The sequence below is a fragment of the Cavia porcellus genome, unplaced genomic scaffold (genome assembly GCF_034190915.1).
Source record: "Cavia porcellus strain 051 isolate PalLab524CR breed Dunkin Hartley unplaced genomic scaffold, mCavPor4.1 scaffold_14, whole genome shotgun sequence".
NCBI lineage: Eukaryota > Metazoa > Chordata > Mammalia > Rodentia > Caviidae > Cavia > Cavia porcellus.
In genome coordinates, this window is record NW_026947497.1 from 59,932,824 (window position 1) to 59,951,008 (window position 18,185).

The 18,185-nt window shown below is 43.3% G+C and overlaps 1 protein-coding gene across 5 annotated transcripts in view; it reads left to right on the forward strand.

Moving 5' to 3' along the window:
• The window catches only part of Mobp (myelin associated oligodendrocyte basic protein), a 55,403-nt gene that overhangs the window by 25,108 nt on the left and 12,110 nt on the right, over positions 1-18,185 (forward strand). For 4 of the 5 annotated variants that reach the window (XR_010051528.1, XR_010051531.1, XR_010051529.1 and 1 more), the window contains 2 exons: positions 8,179-8,389; positions 17,996-18,075. The gene's annotated coding sequence lies outside the window, so the exon portion shown is untranslated. Of the gene's footprint in view, positions 1-8,178; positions 8,390-17,995; positions 18,076-18,185 lie in introns of those variants that run through there. The other variant, XM_063260948.1, reaches the window with a different exon arrangement.

Sequence of the window (18,185 nt, forward strand, 5' to 3'; positions counted from 1 at the left end):
GTGGGTTGGGCTTTTCAGGTCTATTGTAGGAATAGGGTGGGCAAGCTGTGCAGACCTGGTAGGGGGTTGTTGCTAGCTCTGGGCCTGTGAAAATTCCAGTGATGCTTGCACATGCAGCATCTCTTGCCATATGGAAAGAATCGTGAAGCCTTCCAATTGTGTTGCTTGAGTGAGGACTATGTTGTTTTCTAGACCCCGCCAGGGTTCACACCTAGCTCTTTAAGTTTCTTTAAGGCCTTTTCTAGTCCCCAAGTAAAGAGGTAAAGACTATTTCTAAAGCTTTGTGAAAAACACTACCCAAATATGTTGTTTTTCTTTCAAGATGGAATTTTCTCATTCAAAGGAATAAAGGAATTGGGAGTCTAGATGAAGAAGAATAAGAAAGAAATCATCTTTGGTGTCCAAGATGGAGAACCAATTTGTGTCTCCTGTAAATTGGGCGGGGTTGTATATGGGTCTGCATTGGTGGGTGGGTTGGGATCACAGCATCATTAACAAGGCAGAGGTCTTGTGCCATCTGATTTTCTCCCGAAGGTTTTACTATGGAGCGAATGGGGTGTTGCAAGAAGCCTGGGTTTGAGATACCTGTATATGAGGGGCTGGCAGCCACTTCAGGCCTCTTCTCTGATAGCTATTATGTTTAGTTGGGAAATTGAGGCCTTTAGTTTTATAACTACTGGTATTGCTGAATTTGCCCTTCCAGGTATTCTATTACTCTAAAGGGAGGTCTAGCGTAGGCTTAACAGGTAAAATCCATGTTAGCCTTTGCCAGAATTGAACAGCCTCTGCTTTTAATAGGAAATTTCTTCCTCATAGGGGAGTAGGACACCATGGGACAATTAAAAACTCATGGTTGAACATTTGATTTTCAAATTGAACTGACAAAGCAGGAGTAAAATGTTCTGCCAAGGGGCTCCCTTCAAACCCAGTTATGGGTGTGGATTTGGAGGTGGGTTTACCAGAGAAGGAAGTTAAAACAGAGTAAATTGCCTTTGTTTCTAAAAGGAATTCAAATTGCTTACCCATGGTGTCCAGGGTCACCCTGAGCTCTTTGAAAGAGATGGAAATGTCCATGGACGGGGCACTGCAGAGTCCTGGGGTTCATCAGAGTAGGAAGTGAGGGTTTTGGCTGGCCCAGTCCCTCAGGGTGGAGGTGGGGGGGGGACAATCAGTTCTCCAGTGCCAGGAGTCAGGCACATTGACCACCTGACACCTGGAGCAGGGCCTGGGGAGTGGGCTATACAGTCATGTGCTCAGTGTTACTTTCTTGCTTTAAAACAGTGACCCTTTGCTTGATTGGCCTTGGGTTTCCCCTGGCCAGTTTTGGTGTGCTTAAACACTTCCAACTGAAACAGCCTTAAGCTTGGTCAGCCTTTGTTCTGGGTTCCTCTCTCTTTTTTTTTTTTTTTTTTTTTTTTTTTAAGAGGAAAAAGAGAAAAACACAAAACAAACCAAAGCGGCGTAAGGGTACACGCAATACAGAACTACAAAACAAAACAAAACAAAACAAAACAAAAAACCATAACAGTAAGAAATTACCTGCTAGTAGATTACACACTATTTTCTTGAAAATAGTTCCTCAAATCACAGTATCAAAGAACACAAGGTGGACATTCAAACAGGGAGACTGCAAACAGCTGTGTTCAATGTTCCAAAAACATTGATAAAGTCAGCTATTTAACACCCCCAAACACACTTGCTGTTATATCCGTTAGAGCTCCTTTTCTTTTTTTTTTTCCCTCTCTTTTTTACAACAAAATTTACACATCTTGGATTTTATTACTCCTTAGTGCTTATTACTTTCTTTGGGGGGGGGGGAAGAATACAGTCAAATATGGCAAAACAAAGCTGTCAGTCAATACCAAGGATAGACATAGCACATGGTGTAGAACAGAGTACAAGTTTATCAACAATGGTTATCAACGTTGTCCCTTGTTTCCTTAAAAAGAATTGTCTATCTTATTAGATATTATAAAGTTGGACAAAACAGTAGAGAACAAGACCAATAAAACTTAGGCATTGTAAACATTACAGGACTTCCAAAGAAGACAATAGTCAAACCAGAATGGGTATCTTAGTGAATCTTATTGTCTTCAAAGTAGTTGCCTATGTCTTCAAACTTGATACTATCATATAGAATGGAACAGAGTCTAATCAGTCAAAACAAGATCGTGGGAGTACTACAGGACTTCAAAACAAGTTAATAGGAAATCGAAAAGAGTTACTATTTATATATCCTAATTTTTTTGAATTTTTTCTTTAATTAAGACAAACATAAGAAATGACTAAATAATTTTTTTTTGAAACAATAAGGGGGAGATTGAGATAAAACAGGACATAACAATATAACAATAGAGGTCACAGCATGACTGTTTCAATAACCTAGTACTTCACCACCTTATAACCTGACTTAATAGTAGTTACCATAGTGTCTTTTTCCTTGAAATATTTGGGTAAAACTTCATATACTCTAGCTTCAAATATTTTCATATCAAGAAGCCCAGAATAAAGCCTTTCTAATTAATGAGTGAAAACTTTATAAGGCTTCAAGGCCACCTAATGGGGAATCATGATTACCACATATTTTTATATATTTGAATGTTCCTCTCTTTTTTACTCTCTAGATCTTGAATGTTGAATGCTGAAAAGGCTGTGTCCAACAATTGGGTCAGAGAGGTCTAGAGACTCCTCAGAAGGTGTTATTTGTGCCGAATGTCTGGGGTTAGTTGACTACTGAAATGTCTCATTAATGCCCATCCCTTCTTGGAAGATGGACCGAAGTTTGTATATGAATGGGAACCGTTTTCTAATTGGCTATGAAAGAGAGATACATCTTCCTCTTTGCCCTATGCAGTCACTTTCACCTTTGCACAGTTAGTCTTGCTGATGTATCTTTTTATTTCTATGATAACAACAGTCATTATTTTAGACCCTGTCTAGTCTACCTGCAGTATTTTATTCCCAATTTGGTTCTGTCAGAGGGACAGAACCTCTGTGGGGTGATTTCTTTTCCTTACTGTGGAATATTGTTCCTCCACATATCTCTTAGCCTCTTCTGTGATTCATTTTCTTCTGGAATACATACAGCAAATAACCCGGGCAAATTGGACATCTTAGTATGAGAGGTCAAAGCAAGGGACAAAGTTTGAAACTCACCTTCTGAGAATTGGTCTATATGTTATTTACCTTGTTGGGAATCTACCGCTGAAAAGGGCACCTGCACTGCAGTAATCCTGTCCTCCAGTCAACTCTGCCAGAGGCGGAGTAAGCGGTGAGTTAGAAAAGTAGGAAGCTCCACACTGAGTGTGTTCCCTGGGGCTTCTGGATATCTGAAAAGTACGGATAGGGGCTGGGACTATTAGGCTCTCTGGGGAGCTAGCTGATGACGGAGTTTCTGAGCCACTTGGGAGGGATTGAGCTAGTGCACCGGCCTGTGGATTATAAAGAGGAGGTTAAGGAGACCCCCCAGTGTGTTTTCCTTCATTAAACAGATGGGAAAAAACCTGTATCTCCGTGAGAGACAGCCAGGGGTTGGTAGAGGGCCCTCAATGGTATCAGTCTCCTGCATGGGGTTCTGTTTAAGGGTCCTATTTCTTGGGCCGTTGGAGAGGTATGATTTTTGATAGAAAATCATAAATACCTGAACGTAAGGGATCTTAGACAACTTTCCTTTTCTTTTGAAAAACAAATCTAATTGAAGACTAATATTAGAATTTAGACTGTTATTCCCTGTCTCTCCCCACATCCTAATTTATACTGGAAGCAAATTTTTATTGCAATGGATGATATGTTGCTTAATTCTCAAAATGTTGGTCAAACTGTTTCTAGTTATTAAGGATGCAGCCTAAATGGTGTGGCAGTTGGGGTCAGCAGGGTGTTTCCCGTAACCCTTTGTGGAGCCTATGGAGAGGAGACAGGGACTGGCAGCCTCCTGAGGGCATCCCTGCAGAAGGACTGAGGTCTGTTGAGCTTTGGGGTATCCCTCTAGAGGTTCAAATTTCCCACCAAACATCTCAGTGAAGTGGATAGAAAAGTTGGTGGCTTTTATTTATTCTATCTCTGCATAGTCTGTGGCCCAATAGGACTTCCTAAAGGCAGGGTGGAGCCCCCATTCCATTATGGATTTGGAAGGGAAGAAGGAAGAGGGCTCATATATTCTCCAGAAATGGAGACTATAGCTCCTGTTTGTCAGCGGGAACTTTTCTGATGTTCAGGGGACAATCAGAAGAAAGATGAATTGGGATGATTCCCCTGAGGTTTTGGGAAAAGGGGCATGAAGCAAGTACCCTATAAGCAGTCAGAGTCAAAGGCCTCCTGGGGAAAGGCCCACATGAGACTTTGATTACAGTAGGTGCAAAAGGGGCAGTAGGTACTTTGATTACGGTAGGTACAAAAATGGTGGATAAATGGGGGCAGGCAGCTGCTGAAGCAGGAGACCAAGTCACTGAAAGTTGTTCCCCAAGGGGAATGAGAAAACTGAAGAGTTGGGGAAGCAAAGAGACAGATTAATTTTAGAACATACACACACGAAACAGATCTATGTAGCGTGTGGAAGTATTGTGCCCAATAAAGTCTAAAATATTCCATTACCTGGCTGGGTTATCCTGTCACAGTAGTCAATCAGTGATGGTCTCCCTAATGGCTTTTAACTGGTTGACCTCTGCTGCATCAAGGAACCTTTTGGTTCCTTGATGCAAGGGGAAAACAAGCAGAAAAGAAGAGAGAGAGGGCAGAGAAAAACATTCCCCTAAGGAGTTTTACCTCTTGGCTGGCTCCCAGAAATTTTGCTGAGGGTTGTAACTGTGTAAGGTTCTTTGTATCCTGAACAAAGAATTCAGCAAGACAAGCAGAAGTAGAAGTGAAAGCACAGATGTATTAGCAAGGATATAGTCCTCAGGTTGGGAAAGGGCCAGTGAGAAGAACTAAGAGTCCCCAAGAAGCCAAGTGTCAGAGTCTATGTGTGGTTGTAAGGGAGGGAGCAGCTCGTGGAACACTCCAAGAGCTCTTCTCTCCAGCTGGTGATAAGACCTCCTTTCTGTGGAAGAGGGAGTTCTTGTCCCTCTGTAGACCTCTGAGGAACTGTCCTGGTGCCTGAAGCCCATGGGGGTAGAAGACCAAAGCCTCAATGTACATGAGATTGTAACCGATTCTAGTGCAGTTGGGGTCACTTTGTGTCCCACAGCACAGGTCCCCAGGCAGGGCTTAGCTGTTGGGGTGGGACCCTTGGTGAGAGCACATTTTGGCCTCTGGAGCCTACCATGCTTGCACCCTCTTGTCTTTAGCAGCGCTGCTCCAGCTGTCAGAGTGGACCATAGAGAACGCTGAGCAGGGAAATACTTCCCTGAGTGTTTCCGGCTTCTTGGGCATTGTCTGTTTTAAACACGTTTGCTGTCTCTTCATAAGGAGTTTCCTTCTGGCTCTTTCTGTCTTTTATTCCCTTTCTCTGACAAATTTTAAAATAATAATGTAAATCTGCCATCGTTACTTCCCCACATTCTGTTTATTCACAATCATGCTCCGATTTCCTTCCATACCTTCCTGCCCGTTTCTCTTGCGCAGACTCCTTCAGAAGTGAATGCAGGGTGCGCAGTGAGGAGATGAGAACATGGGGGTGGTGAGGTGCAGAAAGAAAGCAGCAATGAAAATCGCATCACCCGCCTGGCTCCCACTGTGGGGGGCAGAGCACCTTTTAATAAGCCCATATATCCTCCACCAAAAACACTTGATGCAGTGTCTGATCAAATATTTCACATATTTTAAAATGTGGGTCATTGTTTTCTAATTGTGACTGGGAGGTTTAAAATACTCTGATTGCAAATTCTTTTATTAAAGATGCAGAAACCCAAAATATAAATATAGAGCAAAATGAAAGACAGATGATAGAAAATAGGGAAGTAGATCTTTGCAAACAGAAAGAACAAGAGATGGAGAGAGGAGGGAGGAAGAGGGAAGGGGACGTAGAAAGCTAAGGTGTGTTATGTCCGTGTTGACGCCCCTGAGGCGTGCACTCATGACGTGCTGCAAACACGGACTCATAAAAATTTAAAAAGTTGCCTTTCATATATTTTCTCCAAGTCTGTGACTTGCATTTCATTTTTTCCATTATATTTTTTAGAACAATGTTATGTGAAGAATCAAAATTTCAAGTTTAACCCAATCAAACTTAACAAATTTATTTGTGGATCATTCTTTCTATGTAATATGTAAGAGATCTCCTCCTAACCCAGAGTCCCCAAAAGTTTATCCTATATTTTCTCCTGGAAATATACTATTTTAGGTTTTACTTACATTGTTATCCATTTTGAATTAACTTTTTATAAGTAGTTTGATGTTGGAACTCAGGTTAAAGTTCCGCTATATGTTTTTCCAGTGATTCTAGCATTATTTGTTGAAAAGATCGCGACCTGAGTTACCTGTGCAGCTTTGCACAATGAATCAGTTGCTCACACGTGTGTGGGTTTATTTCTGTACTTTCCATGCTCTGTCCATTCTCCTTGTCTTCACTGACACCCCACTTTATTACCCTAGCTTACCTGTAGGCAGTCAAACCAGCTACTATCAGTCTCCACCTTTGTTCATAAGTCTTGAAAATATTTGATTGCCCTTTACTTTTCCATACAGATTTTCCTGTTAAGTTCTATAAATACACCCTAATAAGATTTAGAAAGTGATCATACTGAATTTATGGTTTAAATAGGGAACTGTAACAAACCTGAGTCTTCCCATCTGAGCGTGGCCTATCCTTCCTTTTATTTAGCTAGTTTTTATCATATCAGGGACATCTTGTTTGTTTTATACTTACTTTATGCTTTGTGTCTGTTTTATTATAGTACCTTTTCAAATTCAGCTTCTATTTGTTCATTGCAAGTATATAAAAATATAACTTATTTTGTATATTGATCTTGTCTGTGATTTTTGCAAACTCACTTATTTTAGGTTTTTAGGGGATAAAATCTAGGGTTTTTTTATATTGACGATCATGTTGTCTTTAAATAGAGTCAGTTTATATTTCCTTTTAAATCTATATGCCTATATTTTATTTGCTATTTTTGTTAAAACATTTGTTTTTTAAATGATTGTTATTTTATCTTATTAAATTCTTGCCAGTTTGCTTTGAGGATTAGTAAAAGGAATTAGGCTTGAGCCACACCAGGTAAGATGCTTGGGTTGGATTGTCGGTTCATCTTTGTGCTTCTTTCCAATCTCCATCCACAATATGGCTCAACTTTGCTCAAGGCCCATTGACTGACCTACTCTATCCTCAGACCTGAGAGGGCATGAACATGCTTGGGGTTTAAATAATCACAAAGGTTCTAATTACTATTGGAATTACAATGGCTGTGGTTTTCCAAGACCCTTAGGTACAGATGGCACCTGATGCTTGTGAGATAGTTACCAAAGCTCTAGGGATGGATTTGCATGATGAGTTCAATTCCAATCCACATTCCAGACGATGTGGAGCCTTATTAGTTCATGGAGAAAGGTAATACCTTCAAGTGCAGTCATATGATCATCTTGCATGTTTAGGACAAAATTTTAGGAACCTTCCTCCTCTGGGCCTGAGCCCTTCATTTGCCCTGTTCTGCAGTGTGGGCAGGTTTGAACCTGTAAAGTTGTGCTACAATAAGATTAGGACATTTTATAAAGATGACTTTTGTAATAGGGATCTATTATTTTCCTGTTTTGGGTTGGTCAAGGATGGGGCCACATATTTATAATGAATTCATTTCCTTCTTGGACACAGTTTGTTCTCTATCAAATTAGAAACATGTCAATATGGTTATAATTTTATAATGTGAGTCTGTACACTCAATATATATGTCTGTATGTTCACTTCTTTATGTTAATGGGTAATACAATTTTTTCCAAGAGTAGAGTATGCCTTCATTCCCTTTGCCTTTTTATGTGCTTCAAAATTATCTGCAACAGTAGCCAGAAAAAGAACAAGTACTATATATAAAGTAGGAGAACTTTCAAAGAATGTCTTTCCTATGTTCAGTCCAGAAAAAAATATTATCTTCTTAATTTTGGTCAGATACTACTGAATTGTGAAATTAAAGAAGAATTTTAAAGCTGGTTTCCGAGAGAGAGAGAGAGAGAGAGAGAGAGAGAGAGAGAGAGAGAGAGAGAGAGAATGTATCAGTGTTGTAAATTGTCCTTTTTATCTTTGTAAACTAGGATGAAAAGGAGGAGCAAGCCTGCCCCAAAAAAGAAGTGACAGAGAAGGACAGTCCTGGGAGTGGATGGCCTCAGCCTCTGGACTCACCTCTTCCCAACCCACCCGGCTTCCTCTGGCGAGTTACCTGACTTCGAGGATGATGCAGGGGCAGACATGGGCTGGTGCCCATGTTCCCCATGGCCAGGGAGCCGCGGGGTATCCTGCCTGCAGGTGAGAAGGGTGTCTCTGTGCTCTGTTCTGTTTGGCAGTTCAGTGGCCGCCCTTGACTTCCACCACTAGGGCATAGATCTTCTGTGTCACCTGCCTTCCTTTCCTCTCTAGAAGGTGCACAGGCCACCGGGCTCGCAGGGAAGGGCAGTTCCAGTGCCAGCTTCCATGGTGCCTTCTGAGCCCCTGTTCACCTCTGTCCCTGGCATCCTGTTGCTGAGCATGGCTTTTGCTCTTGACCATTTTTGTAGTTAGTTCCCCATGAGTTCCTCTCTTCCTCAGCACCATTTGTTTTCTTTTTGGCTTCCTGAATCAGCTCCTGGTACCAGGTGGAGGCAGAGCCACTGGTGGCTCTGGACAGGCCCCAAACTGTGTTGAGTAAGATTAGGCTGCCATATAGTCCAGAGAAGCAGAAAAACCCAAGAGGGTAAGAGCTGTCTGAATTTGCACGTCAGGTGCAGCCTTCTCTCTGCTGTGTCAGAAGCAGACAGAAAAGGTGAGGAGGAGCCCCTACTCTTCTCAGCCTCATCTCAAGCCTCCTGCAGCATTTCTAAATGTTTCCTGAAACAGGCTGGGTGCAGCTGAGCCACCCGAGGCCTTCACACCTTCAAGCCTGGTCCAGCCAACCAGACAGTTGTTCCATCTATTAAAGCAGCTGCTTTCAAACTGTCTGACCTTGAGCAAGTTACCTGGCTTCAACCTCTTTGTCTTCTCCACCTACTTCCCCAGGACCATAGACACGGGGCCACTGTCCTCCTACCACTTCCCTTTTGGGCCATAGGCACATAGCCTGGGCTCTTTGATGAGATTAGAAAGAGGGTAGAGATTGCTTGAGGCACAGCCCTTGATTGCTGGGGAGACTGGTGCTCAGTACCTGTCCTGACCACTCTCCACATTTTGTGCCTCGTGATATGCTAGGATCAAGCAAGCAGAATAGGAGCTTGGCCTGGGGTAGGGAGACAGCCAAGTAAAGGAGGGCAGACTAGGAAAGTTGGCAGCCCAAGACCACCCCCTGAGGGAGGAAACCCCGTGGATGAGGGCGTTGGAACTTGGCCACAGCGGGCAGAGTTGTGGGTTCCTGTCTCTGCACTCCTCTTTGCTCCCCACCTTCTACATCCCTAGACTTTAAGAAGAACTTGGATCCTGAGTATGAGCTCTGATGGAGACAGCACAGACAGGGCTTCATCCCACCCCTCATGCCACCCCCACTTTATGTACAGAGTGGGGAGAGATTAGCTAGCTCAGAGGGAAGGTCTTCAGGTCATCTTTTGTCCCTGTGGACTGTGTGTGTGCTCAAGTGTACATGTGTGTGTCTGTGTGTGCATGTTCTGGGGAGCTCAGCCTGGAAGAATAGCTTTGAATTGTCATTTCTTTCCTAGGCCTAATAATGCAAGCCCCTCCTGATGCGTGTTTGGGTCTTTTTCATGCTGATGAGCTCACGTATGGCCCAGCTACCGCCTTCACAGGTCCCTTTGTGACTTTAGTAGTAGGCTTCAAGGAGTGGCCACTTTTCCTATTCAGCAGGGTGGCAAGATGGAAGGCCGGGGTTGGGGTGGATCCACCTCTCCAGGCTCCATCTATGTCCATTCCAGAGCCATTTCAGCTTGTTTTAGCCCAAACTTAGATGATTTGGTTATTAGCTCTGAAAGTTGAGACTGAAATGTAAAAATGATCCCACACACCCCAGCCCCAAGGGCTTTGCTCCTCTGCCTGGAGGCAGGCAGGGGCCTTGCCCAGCCTGTGAGAGGACGGGCTCCGGTTCTTCCAGGCCTGGCAGCTCCAGCTGGCTGTATCTCTTGTCTTCTTCCCATTCCCACCTCTTATGTGAACAGTGTGTATCATGCATGCCCAGTGCTGGTGCCTACCTGCTGCTGTCAGTCTGTGATTCCCCAGCACAGGTTACCTGCAGGTCCTTGGCTTCCTGCTATCCTGGAGACACTTCCCTTACAACCACATTGCCCTTGGTCTCCACAATCACTCACAGTCACTCTGCCCCACCCCTTTAGTTTTGTTTGTTTGTCCTCACACTTACCCTCAGGGATTACCTCGCTGGCTTACTGGTGTAAGGTGTGCTCTTTTCCCCTCCTAAGGTACTCACCCACTGCCAGCACCATTTACTTCTCTATCCCCCATTTCTGGTACTAGTAAGAACCCAATAAATCCTCACTGAATGAATGAGTGTTTGCTTGTTGCTTTTTGTGGGAATAATTTTTGAAAAGGACAGCTGCTTGGAGAAGTCAGGGGGTACTGCTGGTGACCTGGCAGTGTTTTCTGTGTGGAGTAAAAGGATGTGAGGAGCAGGGGTCCCAGAGTGTGGATAAGGTTCCCTCAACCTAGCATGACCACAAAGGGCAGCGCAGAGCAGGGCATGTGCCGGCATGGACTCAGGGGACCCCTGAACACACTGAGATGCTGCTGGGAAGGCAGTAGAGTTGGTGTTGAGGAAGGTGGGGACAGGAGGAATTTATGAGGCAGGAATGAGAGGTGAAGGCCCAGGTGATGCAGCAGGTATGGGAGGCAGTGAGAGAGGGTTCTGGTGGTTTGCAGGCCAGTGGCAGTAGCTTGAGGCAGTGCCCACCTGGGGCTTTGACTTGCTCTGTAACTGGGAGATGACGCAGCTTGCTCACAATTGTGGTGGAGCATGGGAGCCAGATATATGAGTGCAGAGATGAGATTACTAAAAATAACATCTTGAACCCTTCAATCACAATCCTTACGAATTTATAGGTTCAATTTATTTATTTAAAATTCAAGATGACATTTTGCCACTGTGTTGCTTTGCCTACAATTTCATATTTAGATCATACTTACATCTAAATCTTAGATCTAAATTAGAGAATTTACATAAAAGTATTCAACATGACACTAGAAATCCATCCCAGTTACATAAGCTACATTATAAATGACATTTTATATATTAATAATACATAAAATAGGATGGGAAGAAATGGAGAAAAGGGGAGGTTACGGTTTAGGTGATGATTTTACTTCACAATGAATCAGTGTCTTTTGGATTTAAATCATTTAAATAAAAAAACTTCTTAAGGCTAAGTTCTAGTAACGTGTTACATCTCATTTCCAAAGTGAGTTTCTGGACTTTGAAGTACACGACTGCTTCAAGAGTCCATTCCTACTCTGAAGCTCGAAGCCAGGGACCCCATTGTGTCTGGAGAGGATGCAGACTCCTTTCTAGCATCTGAAAGCTGTAGGATTTCAGCGGGGTCTGAGTTTCTATGTCCCTTGTCCTTCTGTAGTTAGGAGTTGTAAAATTACCAGTAAGGAAAGGAGAAAGCGTGTTTGAGTCCCTGTTTGAGAAGGTGGCTGATGCAGGTGAGATTCCTTTCTGGGGTGATTCAGCTGTTCTTGATAAAGATGGGGCGTTGCTGACATCAGCACTAACCGCAGCTCCCCTCAGTGCAGAAAGAGCTTTTGTTACTAATGAAGCTGCAGCAGGCTGAGTGTGTGAAGCAGGTGTTCAATGAGGTATTGAAATCATTCCCTTGGCCGGGTGGCAGCCTGCACTTGGCCTGTGTTGATTTCAGGCCACTACATCTGGTCAGTGATGAGATGGAAGTGTCCTTTTTTGTCCACCATGGCTCAGAGGGTGTGGGACTGGCATAGGGCTCAATAGACACTCTGGCAGTTTTATCAAGTAGGTCACCTTGTATGCAGGCAGAAGGTAAAGATTTCTCCAACACCTTGCATGTTCCTTTCTGGTCAGGTGGAAGTCCAGTCACAGGGGAGCGCCTATCAGGCCTCTTCCTCAAGAACAAGTGACAGATGGTAGGGAGCCGAGTACCATGTGGAAGATGCCCTGGGAGCCAGCCTGCTGTGTATCAGTAGGAGTCACACAGAACTTCCTGGATTTGGTTTTGTTTCTCTGGTTTCTCATACACATCACTCTTTGGGTTTTAGAAGACAGCATCTCAGCTGGGTGTACACCTGTCATCCCAGCAGGAAGACCACAAGTTCAAGCCCAACCTGGGCTTACTTCGTGTCTCAACAAGACCCTATCTCAAAGTAAAAATTTTAAAATGGGCTGAGAGATGTAACTCAGTGTGAAGGTCCTGGTTCCAGTACTCAGTACCAAAAAGAAACAGAATCAGTCTTCTCTCCAGAAAGAGGGTGCCTCATGCCTTGCTGCTTGTTTTGCTGGTGAACAGGCAGCTTTTCTTTGTACTTCACCCCCATTTCTTGGATTCTTTGTGGGTCCCCTCTTCCTGAGCAGACAGCTTCTGATCCTCCTCCTCTCCTGGTGTGTGGTGCTGAGTCAGGTCGTTTGGCAGAGACTTAGATTTCTGCTGATGGAGGTTGTTCAGGGTCTCTCTCCAGCTGCAAGGCCTTGCATTTTGTTTTTTTTAACCAGAACTTGGACAGGAAGCAGCAAAAAATAATTTTCCAAATGAAGTATTTTTCATCCAGCTATGTCTGCAGACAGTTCACTGCTCAGCTAGTGTAGGAAAGGCATTTGTTCTTTTCTTGTTAATGTGGACTTTGGTGTCATCTGACTTCCATTTTGTTCTCCGTGGTAATCTGTCCACTAACTCTTCACTTTGAAAATCATCTGTGCATCTCCTTCCCTGCGATTTCTCCTCTGTTCAGCTGCTTTGCATGTTATTCAGTCTCAACTCCATTATCTTTCTGAGCCACTGCTTCTCCCCAAGACACGTGGTCTCATTTGATTTGCTTTCTGATCTCTGCATGGACAGGCGAGGTGGGGCAGAAGCAGCTGGGGAGAGACAGAGCCCCAAGCCCCATCTGTGTGGCCAGCTCCAGGGCCCTTCTGTCCCTTCCCTCATTCGTCATTCCAACACACACACACACCCCTTTGACTTCAGTGTCAATTTTTCAACAACTTATATTCACAGAAGATCTTGGTTTGTAGCTTTCTACTGCACCCTTTCCACATTTTAATTGCTTTGGACTTAATAACCATTTTGCTCCAAAGTCTTCCCTGAAACTTATTTATGGCTCCTGGAACAGACAGCATGTGGTTGTTTGGAGCCCACAAATGCCTCTCTTTTACTTCTTTACCTTACATGATACACTGTTGTGAGGTCCCGTCACCCCACTGCTGCAGAGCACTGGAGATTCTCCTCCCACCGAACTGGCTTTGAATCCTGTTATCCATGCTCTCTGTCTCTCTCTCTTTCCCTTCCTGACCTCTGGAAACCACTATTCACTTTTTTTGAGACCAACTGTTTTAGCGTCCACATTTTGAAGCTGGAAAACAATGAGATCCCCAACAGAACAAATCACCCAACACAGAGCAGGAGAGAAGGGCAGCTTTATTTGCCGGCATCTCCACAGGGAACTCATGTCCTGCTGAGTGTGCTGAGGCTAGAGTCTTTGCAGACAAGTCAGGCCAAAGGCATTCATTCACACAGCTTCTGGGAGCACTAGTCTTCTCTTCCAAGAGGGTCACCTAATGATGCTGCAGGACAAGGGAAGAGTCGATTCCAGTGTGTGTGCTGCCAGCCATGGTGCCAGATGTTGTGAGGGTTTCTCTGAGTGTGAATCTGCTCATCTTCTGATGGACAGGCCAGTTGAGTCCAAATCTTGGTGCCATGGTTGCATTCATTCTTCCTTACATTTCCTTACATCTTCACAAGTCCTCAGGCAAGGCTTGAACCCAGCTTCTCATGGGATGTCTTTCCTCCCCTCTGGTCTGTTTCCATTCAAAGAGCTCTTGAGTCCTGGTCAGAGGATCTCAGGACTCATGGAAAGAAGTGGGAACAAGTGGTCCCAAGTGTGCTGGTGTGAGTGTGTGTATATGTGATAGAGATGTGGTGGGGGGAGGCGGAGAGAGAGAGATCTTTCTGTGGTGTCCTCCCTTCTTCCTGGCTCTGGGAGAGGTGATCTCCCTGTTCCATCACCCTTTGCTCAGTCATGCCAACTGGAAGTCATGGGCAGGAGGAGGTTTGGCTGGTAGTTCGCTCCAATTCTTTCCCCCTCTGACTTGTGAAACTGGAGTGTCTACAGTGCAAACACTGTGCTGACAAAACTTGATGAAGCTGGTTCTTAGGGCAGCTCTTTTCCAGAACACTCGAGACTTCCCTTGGGATGGGACTGATCTGGACCATGCTTCACAGTGACTTTCACATGCAAAGATGGCAGGAGACTTTTAGCTAGGACAGTGTCTGTATAGGGAGAAAAGCATGCTTGCAGGATATGTGCTTCTCTCTTTCTAAACACAGCATTCCTTTTCTCTCAAAATCTGAGCCCTATATTAAACTACTCTTAGTCTCCACTCATGTTTTTAAGAGCTCGTCTTTCATGGAACCCTGGAGTATTAAGCACTGTTAAACTTAAATCTAAAAGACAAAAATAATATCCTCCCTGAAGTACCTGGGCAAGTCTACCCATCACCAGTGGTAACTAGTGTCACTGGCCAAGGTCAGTGCTTGCTGACTGAAGTATAATAAAAATACGCTAGAGAGAGATCACTTAGGGATTTTCTGAGTATGGACTTTTAAGCCTTCATATGAACATGCTATTGACCAGGTAGAGTGTACACTCTGCTATGGTGAGTAAACTTTACCTAAAAACACATCTTTGAAATTACTTAAGTAGTAATGGAAAAATAATTATCATTAAGGTAAACCTGCCATTCTCAGGTACTGTAAGTTGCCAACACTTTTCCTAAAAATTTCAGGTTACTCTTGTCCTCTAGCCCAACCAGTTGTTTAAGGATCAAACCTATGATTCAGAAGGAAATGTGACTGTGATTTTATGTGTCAGGCTCTTGGGATAAATCACACAGGAAGCTGCAGCCAGACTCTGCTAGGCTGAGACTGTGAGCTTAATGTCAACTACACAGACTAGGGGAAATGGTATGGTCCTTCCTTTGTGGCCAGCAGGCTTGGGGTGGACTGCACGCCTGTGCTTTCATCAGCCAGAGTATCTAGGAGTAGTTGGCAGGATGCAAGGATCCTTGCCTCTGTGCCACAATTAATTCTCATGGTCAAGGTGCATGGTCTCATGGAAGCAAAACTGGCTTGCACCCAATAATGTATTGAACTAACTTTTAATTTATTTTAATTTTTAGACAGTCTGGGCTCAAAACACACAATCCTTTTACCTCAGCTTTCCAGACTTCTGGGATTACAGACATGTGCCACCTGCCTGGCTTCCCTGGCATGCACTAAAATTCTTGGCATTAGAAATCATTTTTACTTTGCCCTGAGCAATAGTTCTACGAATACTTCTATTTAAGCTTTATCCACAATTAATGTTTATAAAATAAAATTTTATTTGAATCTATTACCCTCTCAGTATAATCTGACTTAATAAAAATGTTGATTAAAATTGATTATCTGGGTCAGACATGGTAGCACATGCCTGCAATCCCAGTACTTGGGACGCTGAGGTAGGACGATCACTGAAAGTTCAAGGCCAGCTTGGGCTACAGAGTGAGCTCAAGTCCACCTTGAACTACACAGTGAAACCTTGTCTCAAAAAAGACAAAAAAAATTTAATTATCTGATTTCTAAACAAATATTTTATTTTTTGATATTTCTTTTTGCTGACTAAACTTGGCTAGTTTATTAATTTTAATACCTCCAACATAAGGGCAAATACTAATCAGTTTTCCAACTGTTAGCATTTTAAAAACAATGACTCAAAGACATTTTCAGGAAAATGGACAAGAGCCCTGGTTATTAGGAAGATGTGGGATTATCTAACTTTGAAAACAAAGCTGGCTTCACTCTGTCTGTGTTGGTGTGTGTGTGTGTGTGTGTGTGTGTGTGTGTGTGTGTACATGAAATGATGATCCTTGCCTTGCCCTTATCACAAAGTTGTGGTGAAGGTCAAAGGAGGTAGAGTTGGAGTCTGAGGGGTTAGCACATCTAGATGGGAAGAAGCTGTATGAGGAGCTGCCTGTCCACCTGAGTTTGTCATCTGTCCTGCATGTGTATTTATTTATATATACTGGACCCATTTGCTCCTGAGGAAAGGAGCGTTTTCTCGTGCTCTTGACAAAGAGCCACCCGTGTGCTGTATATAAACTTTGGCTGAATGAACAGCTCCTCAAGGCCAGCAGACTTGAGCAACGTGAAGTATTTGCCATACCAAACACTTTCTCCTTTCCAAGTGGCATTACAATTCTGGAGTAGTCTGAGAGCTTTGGTAAAAAGAAGGGGATTTTGGAATGGGAAGAAAGGGAAGGGAAGGCAAGAAGGGAAGATACCAAAACATGAGAGATATGAAGATAAAGGGTTAGGAAAAGAACAGAGAAAGCTTTATAGAAAAATCTAGTCAAATGTTACCAGTGAATTGAGATATCTGTTCTGCCTTACCATCTTTTGAAGGCTTCAATTTTGGAGTTGGATTTTCCTTTATGTTTTGGAAGATGTTAAAGTGCTGAGCTTGAATTTAAGAAGGGCTGAGGCTAGAAACAGAGCCATCTGTAATCCCAGGCTATATCTCATTTGCAAACAGCGATGTCCTATCTGCTCCAAGCCACTTTCCCTTACTCCATCTGAATTTGACAATGATGCTACGAATGGCTGCTCTCTATGGCCCTCTATAAAATGACAGGACTTTGACATCAAACCCAAGAACTTTCCAGGAGAGGAAATATAGAGAGGGGAGGAAAGAGGATAGAAGGACATGGTAGGCAGCCAGACATCTAGACAGTGCCCATCACAGCTGGCAGAACATATACTAGGTGTGCTGGAAAAGCCAATCAAAGTTTAGTTTCTATAAATGCAGAAAAGTTGTGGCAAGGGGAAGTAGAAATGACTCTGGGGGGAGGAGATCCAGGTTCTGTCCCTTGATCTGTCACTGAATGACAATGTCAGCTCAAACAACTCAACCCATCATCTTTGACTGCCCTTCTGTGTAACAAAGGGGTCGGATTAAAAGGTCTTTTCAGTCCTGAACTGTGTGATTTTCAAGAGACTATGTTGCCCTTAGTTTGAGTAAAGGGAACATAGGTGTGCAACACAAAGACACTTTGATTCATGCATTTTCTGTGCTAGTGGTTAGAGTGTAAAGAGAGAAAATTAGTCACTCTACTTCCTGATCTGGTAGGTGGAGCCTATCAAAATTTATCTATAATGAACAGCACTTTTATCTGTTGCTTTCTGTGGCTGTTTCTGTCTTTTATTCTTTGCAGTGGTTGAACTACACATTCCAGTATGCACCTACAACCCCTACAACTTTAGTCATTTAAAAAATGAGCTCTGAATGGAATCTCTTATATTGTACTTTTATGTCATTCTCTTGTTTTTTCTGTTCTCTTTGGGCCTTTTCCTTATTTATTTTTATGTCAGGAAAAGCTCCCTCTCAGGACTTTCAGATGCAAAAGACAGAAACAAAGAAGATTCATGTCCAGGGCATAGAGATGGTGAGGTTGAGCTGATCTCAGGGCTAGAGTAGCTCATGCGCTTTTCTCTTTGTTTGTATTCGTGCTCTGTGAATTGACTGTATGACTGGGGACTTGAAGTTCTAGGATTTGCCTTCTTTCAGATGTCTACTCATATCTTGGTTAAAGTGCACTATTTTTGAAGAAGGCAGGACATCAGGTGGGAATGCACAAGTCCAACCACTGGGGGCTGAGTAACTGCACGTGGGACGCTAGTTTACCAGTGTTTTCCTCCACAGCACTCTGAAGATGTCGTCCCATTGTTTCCATCTGTCATTGCCTTTAAGGAATCTGCTGTCAACCTACTTGTCTTTCCATTGTAAGTAGATTGTATCTTCCCTTTTAAAATTTTTTTTCTCTTTGTCTTTGGTAATTTGAAATTTCTCTATGATGTCACTAAGTACAGTTTTATTTCTATTTATACTACTT